The sequence below is a fragment of the Rhipicephalus microplus genome, unplaced genomic scaffold (genome assembly GCF_043290135.1).
Source record: "Rhipicephalus microplus isolate Deutch F79 unplaced genomic scaffold, USDA_Rmic scaffold_18, whole genome shotgun sequence".
NCBI classification, from domain to species: Eukaryota; Metazoa; Arthropoda; class Arachnida; order Ixodida; family Ixodidae; genus Rhipicephalus; species Rhipicephalus microplus.
In genome coordinates this window covers 6,881,459-6,904,747 of record NW_027464591.1, presented here as the reverse complement: position 1 = coordinate 6,904,747, position 23,289 = coordinate 6,881,459, and positions in this window count along the sequence as shown.

Here is a 23,289-nt window from a genome sequence, read left to right as displayed (position 1 = left end):
GCCATTGGCATGTACATTGGGCACTATCTGACAAGAAAGGGTTGCTACATTATACTCGCTGGGCGTGACCTCTTTGGTTTTAGAAAGGTTTAGAGAGCGTTGGGCCGCAGTGCCATGAATACAGTTAACTAGTATATACTATGAACTCAAGGTAATTAGAGGTGGGAAGTAGACAGGAAGCAAAAGCCGTAAGCAAGTGTGGGTGTGCCACCTCTCGTTTAGTCCTTGGAATGTCCACTGGATGGCGGTGCTTCTATATGCGTAATATATGATGAAAATATGTGAGATGGTGGTACTTGGAGTGTTGACTAGATGGACAAACGGACACACAGACAGATTCATGGACGGAGGCTTGGACTGACGAAGGGGCGGATGCATGGACGAACGCAAGGATGGACGCATGGATGGACGTGCGGACGCACGAACAGATGCACGCGCTGACGGTCACACAGACAGATGCATGGACGGACGGAAGCAAGAATGAATGGACGGATTCTTTGGCCCATTGACCGTCATTCACCCCGTGGATATGCTGCCATTTTTTACTCTTTCAAAGTTTCGAGATAGAGGCTAATTCTTGACAATGGCAAATTAGCGCAAAACCAGCCATTTTAATGGGTGATTTTTTTAACGCAAGGCAACTGGCCGGTAGGTTATTGTCAGTTCGAATTTGAAGACGACTGATCGGATCGATAGAAATAACTTCGGCAAAGGCTTCTTCAGCAGTTGGATTTTTACGAATGCCTGCTTTACGAACGAACACTCGCATGACCAGAAAGACTTATACTGTTTAGGAACCAAATGTTCTTTATTGCTATTGGGGGTGCTCGGTGGTCTGTGTCGTATCTGTGCAAGCTGGTGCTCAGCGGCGATGGGACAGTAACACCAAATAATTATTGGCAATTACGTGCTGAGACCCACGGGACGGCTTTAAGCTCTCCCATAGTAGAGTACCAAGTGCTCTAAATTGTTAACGACTTTTCTAAACACACGCGGAAGGTCACGAGCAAAGCAGCACGTTTGATGGCGTCCTTAGGCTGGTGGGCGCCCATCATGGCAAGCCAGCCACCAAAGAAGGCATTAGCCTTCGATGTCGTTGTTCCTGATGGGGCAAGTCCTGAAGACGTCTTTGGCACGACGTTTTCAATAGTAGTAATCGATGAAGTTTACTGTGTCCTGCACTTCCGAGGCCGGAATTATAAAGTCACCGTGAACAGCGAAGCCGCCCTGGCTCAAATCGTGGACGCGTCAGACCTCACCATCCGAGGACAGCGCGTCGCTATTGTACCGCTAGGACCCCAAGTCACCCACGTAACTGTCCTGTTCCTGCCGGGCTGCGTCCCCAACGAAGTCCTCGCACAAGCACTGTCCCCCTACCGAAATGTGCTGCATATCACCAGAGGACTTATGGTATCGCGCCCAACCATGAAAATCGGGACGCGATACGTCCACATGGAAATGAAGGCATTGTCACTGGTGCCCAACTACCTCAAGGTCGCAGGCCATCGAGGGACCTGTGACTAGAAAGGGATCCAGTGAGTGTGCTATCTCTTGAGGAAAGGACGAGCCGCCATGCCCATGGTGAAGCCCACCCGTTGACCTCTTCTTTATTGAGAACACTGTAACAGTGATCTCATTTCCCAATGATGATGATAATAACATCGTTCTTCGTCTTCTACGCAATTAGTAACATCCTTCACGCCCCCACAATGGCACCTGACGACAAATAAAACTGAATGCTCACATGAGTTCTGCCTACGAAATGTTTGTCAGCATTAGTAAGAGTTATCAGTCCTAGTATGATGTCATCTCTGTCTTTCCCTGCACTTGATCTTCATGCAGCGCAAACCCTACGAACGGAACATTGCAGCTTGGCCTCGCACATCTTGTGTAGAACTTCATAACGAAGTTACCTCAGGCAAATAAGTACACAGGTCGTGGTGTTAAGAGCAAAGCTTGAGTAATCTGAGTTCAGCATATTCGAAGCCGTCTCCGGTAGCGTAGTAAACGCCTGTGTCTAATTTTTTTGCTCCTTCGAAAGGCTGGGTCTACAGGACTGGTGTAAGAGCCAAAATTTGTACCACTGTCCTCACGAGTCTCCAAGGTGTCATTGACGAGCAAATGTTGAGATGGGTGGACATATACAGTAGGCTATTGTCGGTAGGCTTTGGATGTTTCCTGTCTACGTGCCCGTCCATGCAATGTGTACCGCTGTGAACGGCCTTGCCTTGTGAATATCTGGCCGTCGTTGTGAAGGGCGACTCAGGACAAAGCCGAAGTAATCGTCAGGGCTCCCGTCTCACGAGCCTCCAGACGACGCCTGCAGTCACGTGGCTGCGCCTTCAAGACGCACTTACTCGACCTCCATGGACTACCTTGCTTTGCGAAACTGAGGCCATCATCATGAAGGGCGAGCCAGGACGGAGCCGAAGTAATAGTGAAGACTCCCGTCTCGCGAGCCTCCAGACGATGCTGGCAATCACGTGGCGGCACCTTCAAAATGTGCATAGTCGACCTCTATGGACTGATTTGCTTGGCGAATATCGGGCCGTCGTCGTGAAGGGCGAGTCAGGACGAAGCCGAAGTAATTGTGAGGGCTCCCGTCTCGCGAGTCTCCAGACGATGCCTGCAATCACGTCAAACCAGCGGTGCACTTTATAGTCCGAGTTGCGACTGGAGTCGTGCTCCCCGGTCTCAGCGGTGGTTAGGCCTCGCACATCAGCATTACCCAAGGCGGCTTGAGAAAAGTTCTCGAGGCTGCGACTGTGGTCGAAATTCGTGAAGGCCGTTCCGTCCCAGGTCTTTTCTCCTGGGTTTCAGCACCAAAATGTTGTGGAAAGGACGAGCCGCCATGACCATGGTCAGTCCCACCAGTTGACCTCTTCTTTTTGCTAATAGTGTAACACTGATCTAATTTCCCGATGACGATGATAACGTCGTTCTTCGTCTTCTACTCAATTTGTAACACTGTCGATGTTGAGACACGGGGCACTTCCGCATGAACTGCACAACTCCGTTTTGTGGAAGGTGCGGCGTTTATTGTCACAACGAGAAAGGCTGCTCACTGCCGTGTAGCCGTTGTGGGAACCTGCATGCCACCGTCACCTGCACCATCACGCCATTGTGTTCCGAAGCGGCAGCTAAAGATTCCCCCCCCCCCACTTCAGCCAGGAACGTTCGCTATCTAAGAACAGGTGCGACGGTTCGTTAACGCGAGCTGCAGTAACCGACCACGACCAAAGTACGCTAATCACGATGCTGAACAACACGCCCACTGCGTCCCCAACGATTCCGGACCTGGTAATTCCTCCAGGTTCTGAAAACTCAAGTTCCCCGCGTCATGTGCCCATTTCTGAGGAACCGCAGGCCGAGCCCTCGTCAGGCAAGGCACCTCGTAAGGAAGGCGTCTAAGATGGAATTATTGCATCTGACGCTCCTCGCGTAGCTTCTCAGCCGACCACAAGTTCAGATGTCATCGAGGAGTCTACATCCCAAAACAACGTCGCCTTCATCTACGAGGACTCCAACAGCACCACGAGTGAGGCACACTTACAAATTGACAAAACACCGACCCCAGTGACATAAGCCATGACAATGTAGACGCTTTCGTACCATCCTCATTCAAGAGCCCGGACACCGAACGCTACCGGATATCTACTAGTGACTCAGAAGCCCCAACCAGAGACAGAAGTCCCCTGCGGACGTCAATGCGGTCATGGAAGCCCCGAGTTTCTGGTGGATCGCCTGGCCGTAAAAAAGGACTCAGCAGCTGGCGGGGCCACGGCTCCCGCGCCAAAAAATACGCATTGCCCACCGTAATGTGGGCATGACAAGAGGAGCTCATCGAACGGTACCAACGTAGTATGCGCGCGTCTTCGCTCTCGACTGCAGCTTGGCGCTGTAGACGTGTACTGTGTGTGCATTATGAGGTGCTAAGGTATGCACGCAAAGCTCTGCTTCGTCCACCAGGCTCCCCTCCCACTCGCTAAACTCTTCCGCACCAGCATCTGTGGGTACGCCCGACTCTCAGGCATTCACTCAACACTTTCAGGCAATCTCCCAACCTGTTGGTAGTGTCAGTTACCCAAGATTCGTTTCTTTGCATTCACTGCTAAAAGACTTACCACATGATTCCAACATGTCACATAACATTCTGCTATCACCATCATCCAATGACGAAATAACGGGCGCATTAGACGCAATAAAAATGATTCGGCCCCAGGGCCTGACGGACTCCCTGCAGAGTTTTATGTATAGTTCTGGCCTATCATTGGTCCAATTATGTCACGCGTCATTCGCAAGTGTTTCCGAAATATTAATCTTCCAAAATCTTTCCACAGAGGCCATATAACACTAGTACACAGGAAATACCCAATGTCCACGCAACCAGAAGATTGGCGCCCTATAACCCTGCCTAATGCAGATTACAAGCACTTGGCCAACATCTTCGTGTGCCGAATCAGTCCATCTCTTGCAACATTAATCGCTCCTCATCAGGTCTCTTCTGTTCCGGGCCGAGAAAGAGACACCCATACGTGGTTAACCCACACCACTAGCCGATCTGCGCAGGGACTGTTGGTTTCATTAGGTCAGGAGAAAGCTTTTGATTTCATAGAACATGGCTATTTACTAAATGTTTTACATGCCTTTGGATTCGCGGATAAGTTCATTGACCTCAATCACACGATGTTCACCAATTCAGAAAGTACTCTTTACATAGATTCCCGTGAGAGAGAACAGAAACGTCTTTATTCACAAAAGCATGGAGAAGGAGGGCGTGGGAGGAACACCTAGTCTAGGGTCCCTAGGACAACTCCAGTGACGAGTCGGGCCCGCTGTATCAGAGCTCAGAGGACCTCAGGAGGTCCATCGCGGAGAGCATCATCCCACAGCTCCTCGTTACGTAAAGTGTGAAGGAAAGGGGGTAAGGGAGGAAAAATGTTCGCAGTGCACCCGATCGCGACATGGAAGGTCGTGGGCGAGTTTCCACAGCCGGGGCAACAGTCTGCATAGCACTGCGGGTAGAATTTGTGAAGTGATACTATTCAGGGAAATGTTTTAGTCTGTAGCTGGCGTAACGCTACTACCTCCTCTCGCGAGAAAGATGGCAGTGGGGCGCTATGAGTGCGATGAACGTTCCTGCAGTGACAAAGAATGTCGTTTTAAGTGAGAAGAGGATCCCCCCAAACCGAAATTGTCGCCTCGCCTAGCCGGGCTACCCGGAGGGAAACTGCGCAGGCAACAGCGTGTGCTCGTTTATTTCCCGACAGGGAGGGCAGGACGAAAAGTCCAGAGTAAGTGGACGCGAAAGTAGTGTTTAACTCAGTTAGCTAAATTTGATTGAGAATTTGGTGAGCCGCTCTTGGGATACCATGTACTGATAGGAAGACCCGACATGCCTGCTGCGATTCTGGGAATATGTAGACCTCACAGCGTACACGGATAGCGTATTGTATCGCTAAAGCGACTCCAAGAATTTTGCCATGTGCGACGTGTGTCCCACGCATTGCAGCCGAGTCTTGCAGGGAATCGGTGCCATCTAACACTACCGAGGTGTAACCTTCGCGAGTGCGGGCTCTGTACGTGTGAAGAGTATGCGATTCCGGGATGTCTTCGAGCATACGGCTGAGGTATCACATGCGGGATTGGCGCTGGCCCTTGTCATGTTGAGGGTGCATGTTACGTGGTAAGGGATTGAGAGTTAGTGTTTTCCTTATCACAGGTGATAAGGGCGTTGGGCGGGTTTCAATCTCAAGTGCTGGGACGGGATATGCTAGGCGTGAGAGCAGATTGCGGCCAGTACGGGTGAGTAGGAGGCGTTGACGCTGACTGACCCAATGTGCCTCGAGAAGCTCGCTTAGTGTGTTGTGTGTCCCCAACTCAAGAAGAAGACGTGTGGAAGTGTAGTTCAGAACGCCGTGGCCAGCTCTGATGCTTTGCGGATCATGGCGTCTATGTGTAGTAGTTGTGATTGGGTCAACCACTGAAAGGGCAAGTGATATGTCAGCCGGCTGATCACGCAGGCCTCCACCAAGAGCAGCAGGTCTTCTTCTTTAAGCCCTGAGAGCAGATTTGAAACCCGTCGGATCATGGACAGTATTCAGTCAACTTGTCGAGATAAAAGGGCAACGGTGTAGTTAGCTTTGCCATCAATGTGGTATGGGTATGCCATCCACGTGCACAATAATTGTGGGAGGAGAGCTATTGCTTCGGGAGCGAATGATGATGAGCTCCGATTTTTGAGGAGCATATTGCAAGCCTCCTTTTTTAGCATACTCAACAACAGCATCAACTGCTTTCTGCAGTCAGTCCCGGATGGCTCCATTAGAACCCCGTGTCGACCAGATAGTGATGTCATCCGCATAAATACCATGGGCGACATCGGGGATCTGGTCGAGCAAGTGGGAAAGCCCTGCCAGTGCGATAATAAATAATGTAGGGGAAAGAACGGAGCCCAGGGGTGTCCCACGTCCTGTAAAGTGGATCGCACCAGGCCCATGCACTCCCATTCCCACAGTGGCCGTATGATAACGAGGAAATGAGCGGATGTAGTCATACATTCGAGTTTCACAATGCATTTCGGCTAGATTGCAAAGAATGAGGTCGTGTTTGACATGATCGAAGGCCTCCTTCAAATCTAAAGCAATGAGTGTTCTCATTTGGGCGCGAGAAGAGGCCCCAGGACTTCCTCCCGTAGCGGTAACAGTACATCTTTGGCTAATAGATTAGCTTGGTATCCGAATTGAGAATTCGCGAAGAAGGATTTCTGTTCTATGAAGGACTGCAGACGTCGCAAGAGTGCATGCTCTATCAACTTGCCAATGCAGGAGGTTAGGGATATGGGACGTAGGTTTTAAACCTGAACTGATTTGCCCGGCTTGGGAATCAATGAAATATCGGCGTGTCGCCTAGCTTGGGGAACCACCTCACCGGTATATTCATTGAATATACCGGTGAGGTGGTGATATACACATCACTTAGGTTGCGGAGTGTGGTAAACCGAATGTGGTCTGCTCCCGGTGCCGTGTTACGGCGTAGATCTTGTAACACTATTCGCGCTTCCTCAACCGTGATATCCGCATTCGACAATTCATTTGTCTCGCCTACGTGCGGATGGGCAGGGTAATGTGGTGTTGGGCCTGTCGGAATGAAATGTTTTTCGAGCTCACTCAGAAGTCTCGAGGGGTCGTCCCGATACTGGTGTATTAGGATGTGTAACTGTTGAAATGTTTTTGTTTTCGTGGTGGTTGGGTCCATGATGGATCAAAGAATGGACCATGTTTTTGCAATGCCGAATGTTTCTGAAAACCGGTTGCAGAATCCTCGCCAGTTATTTCTGGTGAGGGTCGCTGCGTATTCTTGAGATTCCCGCTTAATTTGATCTATTCCTTTTCTCAGTTTTCGATTCAGACATTGGCGTTTCCATCGCACTGTCACTCCTCTCCGCACGTCCCAAAGATGAAGCAAATGTGGGTCAATGTCTGGTGTTTTGGTGGTAGTACATAATGTGCGCGTGATGGCCTTTATATCTTGAGTAAGAGAGTCAAGCCATCGCTCGTAATCTTGCCCCTCAGGCGGGTCCCGGTGGCGTTCCCTGAATTTGACCCAGTCTGGAATGTGTAAACGCCGCTTGGTCCTCCCGGCACCACCAAGTGTTAGAATGGTCCCCACAATATAGTGGTCGCTGCCAAGGTGCTCCTCTAGAGGACCATGTGCTACCACTGGGCCCGTATTGCGTACAAAGGTGAGGTCGGGCAGGGGGCAGGTGTCACGTGTTATACTGTTGCCAATACGAGTGGGGCGCTCTGGGTCAGTTAGTAAAGTGTATCTCATGTTACAAATATCATTCCACAAGCGGGTTTCTTTGGCCTGCGATTTGACATATCCCCAAACTGTATGTAGAGCGTTAAAATCCCCGCACACCACACGAACCCGTCCCAAACTCCAAAATTTCATGAGAAGGTGATGAAAGCAGGGCGTATGCGAACAGGGGGAACTGTACACTTTAAGTAAAAACAAGCTTTCACTGTTTGAGCTTTGCGTAATTATTTCGATTATTTGGTGAGGGATGTCACTACTAGAGGTATGCATGCGACATGGGACATGTTTCGAAACTAGGGCTCCCACAAAAGGAGAGGCACCCAAGAGTGTGTTGCAGCCTGATAAAGAAGACGCACAATTTGGTTCTTGTAAGAGGATAACATCAGCAGCGTCAGTGGACGCGGGTATGTACTGCTGCAGGGAATTCCGCTTTTGGCGGAATCCCCTGCAGTTCCATTGCCACACGACTAGTCGTGGCATGTCACGAGGCGCCGCCTTCATCGCGGGAGGAAACGGAAGGGCATGTGTTAGTGTGTGAGTGCCGTGCACTCGCACTGGGTGTTGACGGTCGAGAGATTTGATCAAGATTAGTCTCGGTAGCTGGCGTGGCGGTGGTACGTGCGAGCGTGCGTTCTATACATGACTGGACGCGCTCTATCATCTCAATTTAAAGGACTTCCACACGGCGCTCTATCCTGTCGAGCGCAGCCTGCATACTGGTGCTCATTCCTGCTACCAGCCCGTCCATTTGCTTTTTCAGGCGTTCGCAACGCCCCTCCATGTCTCGACGTAGGCGTGCTGTTTCCGCGAGAGGATCAGGAGTCGAGGATTTAGTGACTTGAGGGGGCGTGGTGGGGAGTGATTGGCAGGACGGAGCAAGCTGTGGGGGACCCTCTACCTGACCTACCTCCCGAGGAGCCACCTTGGTTTCGTTCCGTTCCGGGGCCCGCTGCTGCTCGGAGAAAGCGTGTACTTCCTTGCCAACAGGTTTGCTCTGCAAAGCCTTCTTGTATAGCTGTCGTGTAGATGGGGAAGGAGCACGCATCTCCGATGGACGCCGTGATTCCTCGAAGGAGCAGGAGCTGGACTTGAGGCGAGTTCGGGATTGGGAGCGGGTCCAGGATTGGGAGCGCGTCCGGGACTTGAAGCGGGTCTGGGACTCAGAGCGCGTCTTTGACTTGCGACGGGATTTAAATCGGATCTTGAAGTGCGACTCTTCTGCCTTCGTCAGGGTGCGTTAATGGTGCGTCTCGGCTGCCTTGCTTGACACTGTATGGTCACTGGAGAGTTGGAGTTTACACAGTTAATTTTCGAGGGCTTTCCGCACCCATGCCTTGTTGAGTGCCTGCATCTCACGCCGAGGACAGTTTGGATCCGTCGTATGGTGAGGTCCATCACAGGATTTGCAGTGGGGAGTACACGGATGCGACTGGGTGGGGTTGTCGGTGCCGCACGTCGGGCATATGACAACGTCTGGGTTAGGAAAATGGTCATCCCGATGGCCCAGCTTAAGACAAATCTTGCAAATCACTTGTCGGGGCGATGGGGGTAACAACGAAGTTCGGCCCTGTAGAAGCGTACGTAACAAGGGACCTTCAATCCTTCGAAAGTGACCAACGCAGTGTTGGTCTGGCCCAGCATGCGTGCTTGAAGTATTTGGGTTGCATGAGCCACAAGTTCATCTACTAGCGTGGAAGACGATGTACCGGGCACGATGCCAGGAACAATATCCTTGCAAGGGTTGTCCGAAGCCGCAAAGTATGTTGTGATGGGAACCGAGTCTCAGCTCCCGCACTCTGTATAACACGTCGGCCACGTGGAACTGGGGCGTGCCGATGATCACTAGGTTTTGCAGTGGTCAGAGTCGGAATATGATATCCTCGCGGTCTTTGGTAGTCAAACCAGCAGCACTCCATAGAGCACCGGCGAGTTCGGGGCGCGTCCACCTATACAGGCAAAGCCCTCAATGAGGGCGTAGAATGATCTTTTCATCGTGTATAGGAAGCCGAGGCAGATGCTGGTTCCCACTCTGCTTGCGTACATTTGTGCTGAGAGGCACCCCAGATGCTCTCGCTTGGTTGGGTTTCCTTGTGGGTGCTCATTTTGCGGGTGCGTTGCTTCTTTATGACGGTCTTCTAACAGCCACCTGCATCGTCATTATCGGTGTGGTCAGCAAGACAGTTCGAGACAGCATCGTCCTCCATTCTTCCCCTGTCAAAATGTCATTTTGTTGTCCGGAAGGAGAACTGGGGAAAGCTGGATCAGGTGTCTACCCCACAACGTGCGTCTCGGGTGCCGTTACTGCCGCGCAACGCCCGACAGCGTTCTCCGCCACCGATGACGACCCTTGCTCATTGGAAGACGACGTTACGTTGGTTGAATGCTCCGCCGACACAGAGTCGTGAGTTAGCGGAGAGCCCTTCGCACTGATGCCTGCTTCGGGCCTGTGGTATGAAACGCGGAAACCACGCCGCAGTAGCATGCAGCCACGTAGGGCCCACATCAAAGCGTCAAAGTCACACGCATCCACGGATGAAATATCAACTCATTGCGACAAGCTTCGCTTCGGTGAGGTCAAGGCCACTTGCAGAGTTGAAAGGTACCACCAGTAAGGTGAAAAGCCTCACAGTCAAAAAATAAAACATGATGCAGGATAAGAAACGGGGAGCGTTGCCGGAGACGCCGTGGCGCGTCTCCCGCAAACACAGGAGCTCAGAACAGCACGTCCGCTCTCCACGAACGCTAGAGCCAGACTCCTTCCTGTGAGAGTCATTCATTTATTGCCACGCGTGGGGTCCGTCAAGGGTGTCCCCTCTCCCCAATGCTATTTATCCTTGCGTTAGAACACTTCTTAAGAGCCATTGAACATCACCCACAGATTCGAGGCTTACCCCTGCCTGGTAACACTCAAGTAAAGGTCACTTCATATGCAGATGACATTACTCTATATTTACATAATGAACAGTCGCTGTAGCATGCTGGTTATACTTTCTACGATTTCGACATTATCTCCTGTTCAACGTTAAACTTTTCTAAAAGCCACTATATTTTCTTTGGCAACCCCAGTGGTCGTATTAGCATCACGTCACCTTTACAGTGGTCTCCTAACATTGCCATACTCGGAGTTACTTTCACTGCATTTGGTGTACAAGACATCATCTGGTAATCAGTTGTACAAACTCTTCAAAATGATATAAAAGCAGCTAGGCATTTCGAATCCACCCTCTTGGAACGCGATACTTATCTCAAACGGTGTACCTCGGAAAATTTTGGTATCTTTGCCATTCTCTTAAGCCGCCACTCTACGTCTGCAGGAAAGTGCAAAGCTGCATCAGTTCGTTTTTTTTTTTTTGGTCTGGTAGCGCAGAATTGTTATCTCTTCCGGCGTTAGTTCAACCGCGAGATCAAGGCGGTTTCGTCTTGCCCGACGTTTGCGTCATGTCTTCTACCTTGTGCCTTCACACTCTGTTTCGAATACTAAGCAATGATCCCACACCCGCTCAGACACTGGACGCTACCATCTGGGGTCATCACTACGTGTCTTCCTGCCAGCTAGCCAAATGTACCAAGGACCCCAATCATTTGTATTACCACCTTTGTAGCGAGCCCTTTTGGCATTTCACAGAGGTTTGGAAGCTAGGTGCCCAGAGATAGAAGTGGCCGATTCTAAAGTGGTGGACACAATGGCCACCCTTCTACGGCCCTTGGTGCCCAGCTTCGTCAATCGATAATAAACCGTGCTGGAAAACCAATAACTGCAGCAGTGTTGCCAGGGCATCTCCGGGACTTTGTCTGGTGGTTGGGCTGGGGCTTGCTCCCCACGCGAGATCGGTTGCAGCGGTGGCAGGTGGTTCGCACGTGCACTTGCCCCAACTGCGTTATGGTAGAGACCAATCGACATGCGACGATTGAATGTGGGGTCTCCCGCCTTTTTTTTTTTGGCGTGCAGTCCGTGCTGGTTTTCGGGTAGATGGTGTGCAAACATTCATGACCAGCGGCCGATTCTCCCGTGGGCGCTTCACGGCTTTTTTATTAGTGTCGGGGCTGTTCAGCCTTTGGTGAAACCAATGCGAGGCCGTGGCAATGTACCACCACAGGCATGCTTTGTGGCCGATACTGGGCCGAATCAGACGAGAGATTCTCGTGTTTCTCTCTGAAGAGCATTTCTTTCTCGGGGAGCACGAGTTTCTGTGGCATTGGTCGTGCCCTTTCGTCAATGCTGAACACGAAAGCGTAAAACTGATTTTTCAACCATCGTGGTGCTAAGCAGCGCCTGTTGAGTAGTTATTCATAATGCTGTTTGCAATCAATTGCATGATTGCATCTATTGCATAGTTATACTTTTGTATCATGATGTTGCATTGAGTTCTTATATACATGTATGCCAACAGTGTCATGTATATGAGAGCAATGAGGTCTTCATTGCAACGTAGTGATGTTTGTCGTGGCACATAGATGCGCCGAAGTGTATGTGCCTTATTACTGGAATGTTCTGATACTTTTGCTTTCTATACATAGTGTAAATAAACTTTTTCCTAACACAATGTTTCCTGTTTTCTTAGGACGGCTTTCTACCCTCCCATAGTAGAGTACCAAGCACTCTGAATCGTTTAACGTTTTTTAGGGACGAAGCTTCTTAAGCCGTGGGTCATGCTTCCACGATGTATTTAGTAGTAGTAGTCGTCGTAGTAGCATTTCTCTATGGTAGCAGGTGGTAGCAACCTCCACGGCCGGACTAGAGGTGGTGTACGCGTGCACACTTTTGAATTGAGGAAGAAACCCACGCACGTTAATCGAGAATAAGAAGATAGTTGTTTCTGATGAAACAAGCTACAGAGACGAGTGTCGGTGACTTAATCTCCAATAAAATTTGTCTTGAATTTGATGCTTACTAAAAAAACTACTTATAGATTGACGTAGTTTGAGCACCATCTGACCAGAAAAGGTTGCCACGTTAAACTCGCTGGGCATAACCTCTTTGGTTTTAGCAAGGCTTAGCAAAGGTTGGGCCACAGTGCCATGAACGGATAGACGCACGGATGGACGGAAGCGCGGACGGACTGATGGACGTTCACCCCACTCACCATCATGTGCTCCATGAATATGCTGCGATTTCTATAAACATCTTTCTACGCGCCTCAAGCTATCATGACAGGTTTATAAAGCTTCCGGGTGAAACAGGTGTCAGATTGTGTTAGCCTAACTTGTCATAAAGAACCATCCGCTAAAGTTTATAGACGTAGCACTAGCCCGGGCGGCTATCTTCGCAAGATTCGTTTCGGCTTACCAGTTCAGTTCTGGTGTTGGTAATATGCATGTTGCTCTTGCCATCGGTACGCAACTGTAAAATGGTTATATCAACACATGCCACTGTTCTGCATAGATTTCCGTGTGCCTAACATTACTATATATGATTTCGTAACATTTCCCGACAAAAAAATCAAGGCATATCAATGGAGTGTATAATGATGAGCGGAGCGAAGAGTCCTTCTGTCAAGGCGTGCGTTCATCCTTCCGTGCGTGTGTCTGTGCGTCCGTCTGTGCTTCTATCCATGCTTCAGTCTCTCTGTCTGTCTGTCTGTCTGTCTGTCTGTCTGTCTGTCTGTCTGTCTGTCTGTCTGTTCGTATGTTTGTATGTCGTCTGTCCGTCTTTTTGTCTGTTTGGTGACGAGCACGAGCCGCCGCGGCCCTCCGCGCCCGACGCTCCGCTTCGTGTATGCCCCACCAACAATCTGACATGCGACAATAAAGAAGAGTAGGAGAGGCACTTGTTCTCCGAGCACCCAGTCACAGCCCACGCAGCAGCCAATCGAAGAGTAGCGATACAGTGCCACCTAGAATATCCTTACTCAACTACAGTTTGTGCGTACTTCAATGGGACAGCGCCATCTACTATAATGTTCGGGAGATACCGCCGGTTACGCCCGACGTGGGACAACGTTAGGCAACGAAGAGCTTCGCTCGTAAAAGTTGACACGTATCTGCGTGCTTCTCTGAAATTAACGTTGAAAGATGATGGTCGTCTGTCTGAACGCGCTGCTTGAGATATGGCGCCGTCTGGCAGTATAGAAATCACAACAAACAAATGCCACTTGTTTTCACAAGTGATATCATTACACGCATCACTGCCTGGTTAAAGGTGAGATGGCACTATATGATGTGCAAAAATATGTGTCTATGGTTGCGGAGTAATTTATTGTGTGTCGTGGTGATACCATTTTCTGAAAAGTTGTCAGCGGGCGTAATGAGCATGGCGTCTGTCATCTTCTTACAAGTGTTTGTCATAGTCTGAAACAGCCCTACGAAATTCTCATCCCGCGACAACCCTACGCAAGTGTGGCGTTCAGTTTCGCCAAAGTTAGAATTGTTCCCATGTGTATACTTTTCTATGTCAGCTACACATCATGTCTTGGGCAGGCTTTCCAGAAGCAAGAGGATGGAGAGGCATACTTTTTTATCAGGTCGAACATATCGGCTGGAGCACTTCCGGTTTTCCAAATATTCATAAGAACTCTTCTCAAAAAAATAGAAACCGATGCTTGTTCTATTTGAGACAAATGATACCGAACCATAAGAAACATTACGTAACTGCCCACTAGGCATCAATTTGTTTATGTCAAATAATGCAGTGTGTTCTATAACGAAGCTGTACACCAAAGGTAGGTCTTAAAATTGCATGGTGTAAAGGAAAAAATTCTGAGAGCCCACATACCACGGAATTGGACACCATGTGAAGCATGCGGAGGGGAGGTGACAGTGATAAATTTTCTTTGTTTAATCTTTTTCTGACAAAACTGTTTGCTCTGCCACTTAGTCGAAGAAGCCTGTGGGAGAAAAAGCTAAATGCAGCCCACGTGACCTAAGGCATTTCGATTACCGCAGCAGCCTGAGTGTCTGTGTTCTCGACAGTGCGGTAGCAATGCTCAAGTGAGCGTGTCTATTAGTGCGAATCCGAAAAGGAGCACCGAGACGCATTAGTGGTGTTATTACTCTCACCTTCTTTATCGGCGTGACGACTGAGTCGACACCACACCATGCTTCTTCTCGCTTTACACTCCACACTCTTTGACTGAGAGAAATCAACGGCCCTGCCAACGCACTATAGGTGCAAGCCGTTGTGATATACAGCATGGAAGGACATCACGTGCTACGGTGCGTCGTCTCCGCCATGCACCATACACGTCATCAGCTGGAGAGACCAAGAGAAGAGCACAGCTCAGGCGCTTCCTGTAAACAAAAATGGAAAGTGGGTGTGTCAAACATACCCAAGATGGAAAAAGAAAGTGCAACATGCGTGACACAAAATGTCACTAAATCTTATTTATATAAAAAGAAAGTTTAGCGCTCGAAATGATCTGCCTTGCCAGGGCCCGCTTAACTTCCTGCAGCTAATTTAGGCTGATCGAGTTGAGCTCTAGAAAGCTACCGAACTGGTGGGGAAGAAATTTGGTGCATTATTGTATACAATATGCAATAAATTGGGGTGTTATTTTTATACTCATCGTATATCTGTGTGTTTTTGTTTGTATAAGTCATTTTGGGTTGTAACAAAAAGGAAGTTATTTTATTTATCTCTCATAACATGTTTTTTCTGACGCCGTAGAGAGAGAGATAAAAAACAATAATCAATTGATACGTAGGGTTTAACGTCCCAAAACCACCTTATGATTTTTAGAGACGTCTTACTAGAGGGTCCAGAAATTTCGACCATCTGGGGTTCTTTAACGTGCACCCACATCTAAGCACGTGGACCTACAGTATTTTTGCCTTCTTTGAAAATGCAGCCGCCGCAGCCGGGATTCCATCCCGCTCCGTGCGGATCAGCAGCCGAGCACCTTAGCCGCAAGACCACCGAGGCAGGGTGAGAAAGAAGCAAGGAAATGCACGGAGGTATAATGGTTGCCTGACAGACTTCGGATTCGCTACGCTACAGCAGGGAAACTGATAAAGCAGTGGAAGGAAATATAAAAGAAAAAGTCACGTGCACACTCACGGGAGTTTACGAAGTTTACAGGGTCTCACAAAGAGCTGTAAACTTTACGTACGGCAGTAACAGTTTATTTGTTTGTTGCGTCATTGAGACAAACGTCCATCTCGCGACAATCCTGTCTGGCTATAATGGTGTCGAGTACAGTCTCTTTATAAACGTCAAAGCATGGGCAGCATGTGTGCTGTCTCGTATAGACACGTGCCTTTCGATGCCTGGAGCTGGTAGCAGAGATCGCGCTTGTCTCTTTGCAGGGCGGATAAACTCTGCTAAGAGACAAGGGGAAGAATTTTACTTTTAGTTTTGTCCTCAGGCAACCGAACAACTGCTGTCTTTGTACAATATTTCTTGGGCATCTGGAACTGTACCGGCACACTGGAAAACTAGCAAGATCATGGCTTTGCCGAAACCTGGCAAGCCTCCGCGTGGTATGCTATCCTACAGACCTGTGGCGCTAGCAAGTTCTGTGGGAAAACTCATGAAACGAATGGTTCTGATGCCCTTGGAATGGTTCCTAGAGAAGCAAAGAGTATACCCAGATGCCATGACTGGCTTCCGAAAGGGAAGGTCATCAATTGACAGTGTGATTGATTTGGTAACAACCGTTGAACATCAGAAACGGTGCCGCCGATTAACGGCTGCAGTAATTCTTGATCTCAAAGTTGCGTTCGACAATGTTCTGCGTGACGCCATTCTAGAAGAACAAGAAGGTGTTTAATGAGAAGAACGAGAGGTCATCCTCAAAAGTGAGTTTCTGGCTTCCTACTTCACACGAGGGTAAGGGGAAATGGGAAAGAAAGATGACAGTATGATTAGGGGTGATTGTGGTATAGAAAATGAGTCACTGCACACAATGTCTCGTTCGGTGTAGTACACGCACAAAAGCCTCTACATTATCAGATTCTCTAAAGACGGGAATCTAAACCCGTCTTGCTTAGAAATGCGAGCAGGCCCTTTAAACTGTATTCAGCGTGATCCACACGTTCCCAAGCACCCAAACGTTTCCCTTTCGAAAAGGGCCGGCAGCTTATAGGTAATCTGTGAGGCGCTTAAGAGATTGTCTTTCAACTGCGTATAAAGGGCACACTCACAGTATGTGATTAATATTTTCTGGCGTGTTTCAGAAGTGGCAGTTAGTATTTTGCTCTTGTCCTCTCATGCATAAGTATCGTCGCGTGTTTGCAACGCCCAGCCACAGTTTATGCAGTAGCTTTTCTTGGTCTCTCCTTAGTCGGAACCGAAGGCGAAAAACACGACAAGAGCAGAGCCTGTAAATGCGCTTGTGGTGATAATCCGGATCATTCCACAGCCCTTGCATAGATGTCTTCATACCTTTAGACATCAAGGCGTTGATGTCATAACGGGAAAAGTGCATCCATATTACCTCGCCACTCGTGTGCGCCATTTTCGCTTCTGCATCAGCTTGTTGATTCCCAGCTATGCCACAATGACTGGGAATCCATTGCAACACAACGGTATGTCCTGATTGAAATGCCTCATTCAATATATTCATTATGTCATGCACCAGGCGGCTGTATGCAGTGTCTTGTTTCATGTAGTTTCTAATTAGCTGAAGTGCCGGCTTGGAGCCGCAAAATAATATCCATTTCGCTAGACTCTGCCGTAAAATGTAGCACGCAGCTTGTCGGATGCCGGTCAGCTCGGTGGCAGTAAATTATGTCCGGTGTGCTATTTTGAAGCGCTGAGTGATTCCCATTTGAGGCACAGTGAAAGCTGCTGCTTAGGAGGTCTACGTGACCGTATACTTAAGGTATCAGCAAATATGGAGCTTGCTTTCGTCATCAAATGTTACGGAAGGCGCAACATGCTGATATTTTTTGTCAAGCTCATTTTTACAGCCATTCGGAGATGAAAGATTGTTGCAAATACTCCAAAGTGACCAGTTTAAAGTACGACTTATGTCACATAACAAAACGACGTTATTCTTTGATGGCACGTTTACGTATTCTCAATAAACACCACGATTCCTGTGAGGAAATCTGCTCATTGCATTTCGAATGCGTTGTGCCTTACAGCAAGCAGAATCAAGCTTTCGGCATGTCGTAAAATCGTGTTGAACGACGGCTGTTGCAATTGTTGTCACCGGCGTTACGATACCGTTGCAGTCATTGTCCATGCACAAGAGTTCAACACTGCTCTTTTCTTGAATGTCTTCAGTCTTCTTGGATCTTCTTGGATCTCTTCATCACTTGAATAGAAAAATTTTGCGCGACACGAAATTATTTTAGACAGCCTACACCGATGAATAAATCACCCAACATCGATACCCATAGGTTGGAAAAACTTGTGGAGCTTACTCAGAGTCACTCATGAAATATATTCGGAGGTTTGGACTCACTCGAACTCAAACTCACCGAAACATTGCTAACTCGGACTCACTCAAACTCAGACTTACGGTTCGATCTGAGTCTGAGTGAGGCCGAGTGCGTAGACTCCTAAGTCTGTTAGCGTAGAATTCGCGTCTTCGACCTTTGTGTGCACGTTCTTTAACACCAATCTCTCACGTAATCGGTGCTTCTCTTGGCACTTTTTTACATGTCATCTTCTCAAAACGAGTTTCGAGTGCTTGCAAGTGAGTAAGGTAATTTTTTTTCTTGAAAGATGCTACAGCATAAGCTGTGTTTACCAAGAACTTTCTGGAGGAGTTGGTGCAGGGGACATCAAAACCCCTTTCTACGTATAATCCATGCGTCTGATCAATAGTAATTGAAGTAGTGTACAAGCTGCTTTGGAATAGCTGTGAGCAGATGCAAGTGTCAAGGCAAATTCAGGTAAGGCTGATGGTAAAGCTGAAGATGTCTAGATAGGGCTTTAGGTCGGCAAAAGAAAGTGTGATTCGCTCAGACTCGCTCAAGGAGTACATATTGCTCTTCAGACTCACTCGGATTCAAACTCAAGAAAATATTACTCACTCAGAGTCAGACTCGCGGCTGGATCTGAGTATGAATAAGTCCGAGTGAGCCGACTCATAAGCGAGTTCGCCTAACTATGTCGACACCTGATGGGCATGGGATGAGCATAGATGAATCTTTATATTGTCACGTTACTCTCGACAAACTTGATAAAGAATGGGCTCGTTTAGTCGACTACTCAAGCAGCGGCTCAGAGAGATCGTCTTCGTCTTCTTTCACTCTTCGATCTCACCCAAGCAAACCATGTGGCAATAGTCCCCCCCTTTGAAAGCATCGACTCGATGCTCGTAAATAAAAAAAATGAAGGTATACACACGCAGATATAGAGAACCAAAAGAGGGAGAGTGCCACTACTCGCAGCGCAAATGAGGAAGTTTCGCCAACGCTTCCGCCAAGCGCAAAAAGAAAGGGCATAAAAACACACGAGAACACAAACAGCAGCAGCAACGCAATGTCACGGCATGTCGTAGCACGTGAAACCACAAGGGCTACTGTGTGAAGTAGGGCTTCAGCCGAAGGACATGCACGGTTTCGGGCCGAAGCTGTCGACGAGAAGACGCTGCGCCGTCCGGAAATACCTCGTAGGTAAGATCTGTGATTCGTCTAAGAACCTTGTACGGTCCAAAATAACGGCTTAGGAGTTTTTCGGATAAGCCTGGTCGCCGGACAGGGATCCACACCCACACTCGGTCCCCAGGGTGGTAGGTGACATTTCGATGGCGGAGGTTGTAACGTCGCGCGTCTGCATCTTGTTGGTGCCTGGTGTTTATGCGAGCTAGCTGACGAGCTTCTTCGGCGTATTGAGTGTATTGCTCAGCATCTTGAGCAAGTTCATTGCTTTCGTCGCACGGAAGCATAGCATCGAGCATGGTTCGCACGTTGCGTCCGTAAACAAGTCGGAAAGGCGGAAATCGCGTTGTTTCTTGCGTTGCCGTATTATAAGCAAACGTGATGTATGGAAGAATCTCGTCCCAGGTTTTATGTTGTACGTCCACGTACATTGACAGCATGTCCGCTATGGTCTTGTTAAGCCTCTCTGTCAGTCCATTGGATTGCGGATGATAAGCCGTTGTTTTTCGATGACTTGTGCAGCTCAGTTTAAAAATGTCCTCCATCATTCGTGCTGTAAACGACGTCCCTCTGTCCGTAATCACGCATGACGGGGCACCATGCCGTAGGACGATTTGGTGCACGAAGAACTGCGCGACTTCAGAGGCCGTGCCACGGGGTAACGCTTTTGTTTCAGCATAACGCGTGAGATAATCTGTCGCAACTATAATCCACTTGTTCCCAGAGGACGACAAAGGGAAGGGCCCGAGAAGGTCCATTCCCACGAGGTCAAACGGTGTCCGTGGTGGTGCGATCGGCTGGAGCAGGCCCGCGGGTCTCACAGGCGGAGTCTTGCGGCGCTGGCACTCACGGCAGCCTTTCACATATCGATGTACACTAGTTGATAGTCGCGGCCAGTAATACTTTTGGCGTACTCGGGCGAGAGTTCGCGAATAGCCCAAATGTCCTGACGTGGGCTCGTCGTGGCACGCCAGGAGGATTTCATCACGCATGTCGGTAGGAACAACGAGTAGGAAGGCCTTGTCGCTACCACGGGCGTTTTTCTTGTAAAGGATGCCTCTTCTTAGACAAAAAGAGGACAGTTCGCGAGCAATGTGTTGAGGCACCTGAGAGTTGCGGCCTTCCAGGGGATCAATGACTGGGCGTAATTCATCGTCTGCCCGCTGCTTTGACATAAATTCGGAGTCACTAACTGCTCCGAGAAAGGCATCTTCATCTTCGGAGCCCCTGACAGCGTTTTCCACAGGTGCTCGAGAAAGCGCGTCGGCGTCTTCGTGTTTGCGCCCTGACCTGTACACAATCGTAATGTCAAACTCCTGCAAACGCAAACTCCACCGTGCGAGACGGCCGGATGGATCTCTGAGATTTGCCAGCCAGCAGAGCGAGTGGTGGTCAGTCACCACTTTGAAGGGACGACCATAGAGGTAAGGCCGAAATTTGGTCGTCGCCCATACGACTGCAAGGCATTCTTTTTCTGACGTAGAATAGTTGGTCTCAGCTCGAGAAAGAGTACGACTGGCGTAAGCTATCACATGCTCAACGCCGCCGTGTCGTTGTACAAGGACAGCGCCAAGTCCGACGTTGCTGGCATCTGTATGAATTTCTGTAGCAGCGTCCTCATCAAAATGGGCAAGAACAGGGGCTGTTTGCATTCTCTGTCGTAACTCTGTGAACGCTGTATCTTGTTCTGCGCCCCAAGTAAAGGGTACGTCATCTCGGGTGAGTCGCGTAAGAGGTTCAGCTATCTTAGAGAAGTTGGCGATAAATCGGCGATAATACGCGCACAAGCCGAGGAAACGGCGTACTGCTCTTTTATCTGATGGGACAGGGAAGGCGGCGACAGCAGCAGTTTTGTCTGGATCAGGTCGCACTCCATCTGCAGTAATGACATGTCCCAGAAATTTCAGCTCTTCATAGCCGAAATGGCATTTCTGGGGTTTCAGCGTAAGTTCAGCTGTGCGAATGGCTTCCAGAACCTTTCTGAGACGCTTCAGATGTTCTTCAAAGCTCTCGGAAAAGATGACCACATCATCGAGGTAGACAAGGCAGCTTTGCCACTTCAAGCCAGCGAGAACTGTGTCCATCATCCTCTGAAAAGTGGCTGGTGCAGAACAGAGGCCGAAGGGAAGAACTCGGAATTCGTAAAGTCCGTCTGGAGTCACAAACGCGGTTTTTTCTCGGTCTCGTTCATCCACTTCAATTTGCCAATAGCCACTCTTTATATCGATGGACGAAAAATACTTCGCACGTCGTAACCTGTCGAGGGAGTCGTCTACTCGTGGAAGCGGGTAGACGTCCTTTTTTGTGACGCTATTAAGCTTCCTGTAGTCAATACAGAATCGCAGCGTTCCGTCTTTTTTCTTTACTAGAACGACTGGCGAGGACCAAGCGCTGCTGGATGGTTGAATAATCCCGTCATCGAGCATCTCTTTTACTTGTATCTGAATAGCCTCGCGTTCTTTGGCAGAAACGCGATAAGGCTGCTGCCGGATGGGGCGGACGTCATCGTCGGTAATAATTCGATGCTTCGTGAGGTGTGTTTGACGGACTTTAGAAGAAGAGGCGAAGCAAGATCTAAACTCCCTTAAAAGGTCGTGAAGTGCAGCCTTTCTCTCGTCTGACAGCGTCGAATTAATGTCGATGTGGTCTAGAAATTCCTTATCCTCATGCGTTTCCTCGGACGCGAAGCACTCCGTGACGTCGGCAACAGGTTCTCCATAAGCTAGGGTGGTTCCACGGAAAAGATGCCGGTGCTCGTAATTGAAGTTCGTAGCTAGTATCGTTGACTGTCCGTCACGGACGCGCACAACACTTCGGGCGGCGCATACACCTTGGAGCAGCAGAAGTGATAAGTTGCTTTGAGCCACCACGTCGCCGTCTTGGAAGTCTTCACAAGTGACTTCGATGGGAACAGTTGCTCGAGGTGGCAGCGTCACACTGTCGTCAGCAACACGCAGCGCAAGTCTACGGCAGTTATCGGCGTCTCGATCTGTTGCGCCTTGAGTCGAGAAGGTCACGATGCGCTCACGGAGATTTATGATGGCACCGTATTCCCGAAGGAAGTCCATGCCGATAATCAGCTGACGCGAACAGTCGGGGAGGACGAGGCAGCTGAGCACAAACGTTGACGCACGAATTTTCACTCTTGCGGTACAGCGACCCAGCGGTGTTACAACGTGTCCTCCAGCTGTTCGAATTCGCGTTCCATTCCACGGCGTGATCACTTTCCTGAGATCTTTCGCTAGCCTCCCGCTGATGATCGAATAGTCTGCACCAGTGTCTACCAATGCACTGACCTGAAGACCGTCAACCAGCACAGGTATGTCGAGCGACACGCGGTCACTAAGTTCAGATGCGGATGTCGGCGTTTCTTCGGCACTGCGATTATTCTCTGACGAAATGCCTTCGGCGTTGCGTGCAAGCATCGATGGGAGGTCTTCCGCACTTTGAGTCCCAGCGACCTTGCCCCCGAAGGCCGCTGCCTTCAGTTTTCCCGACGAGGGCTCGGGGAGCGTTCCCGTGCCGTCACCCCAAAACGTGGCCCAGTGGCTGCGGGTCTCCTCGGAGATGGTGACCGCGATTGCTGTCGTGTAAAGGGTGCACGCTGTTGCGCGAGATATTCTTCGATATCTCTTGGCCTTTGACCAATTCGGGGACGAGGGGAATTGACGGAAAATCCGCGCAGTCCAAGTTGCCGGTATGGGCATTCGCGGTAAATGTGACCAGCCTCACCGCAATGATAGCAGAGGGGTCGTCTGTCTGGCGTACGCCAGAGATCAGACTTACGCGTCGGTGTACGGCGACTATCGATGTCCAAATCAGCGTGCGCTGACTGAATCGCGACTGACGGCATCATTGTCTGGATCGGGACGTATGGCATTGTCTGGATCGGGACGTGCGGCACTGTCTGGATCGGGACGTGCGGCACTGGCTGGATCGGGACTCCTTGACCCGAAAGAGGAGTGGCAGATCGCAAGG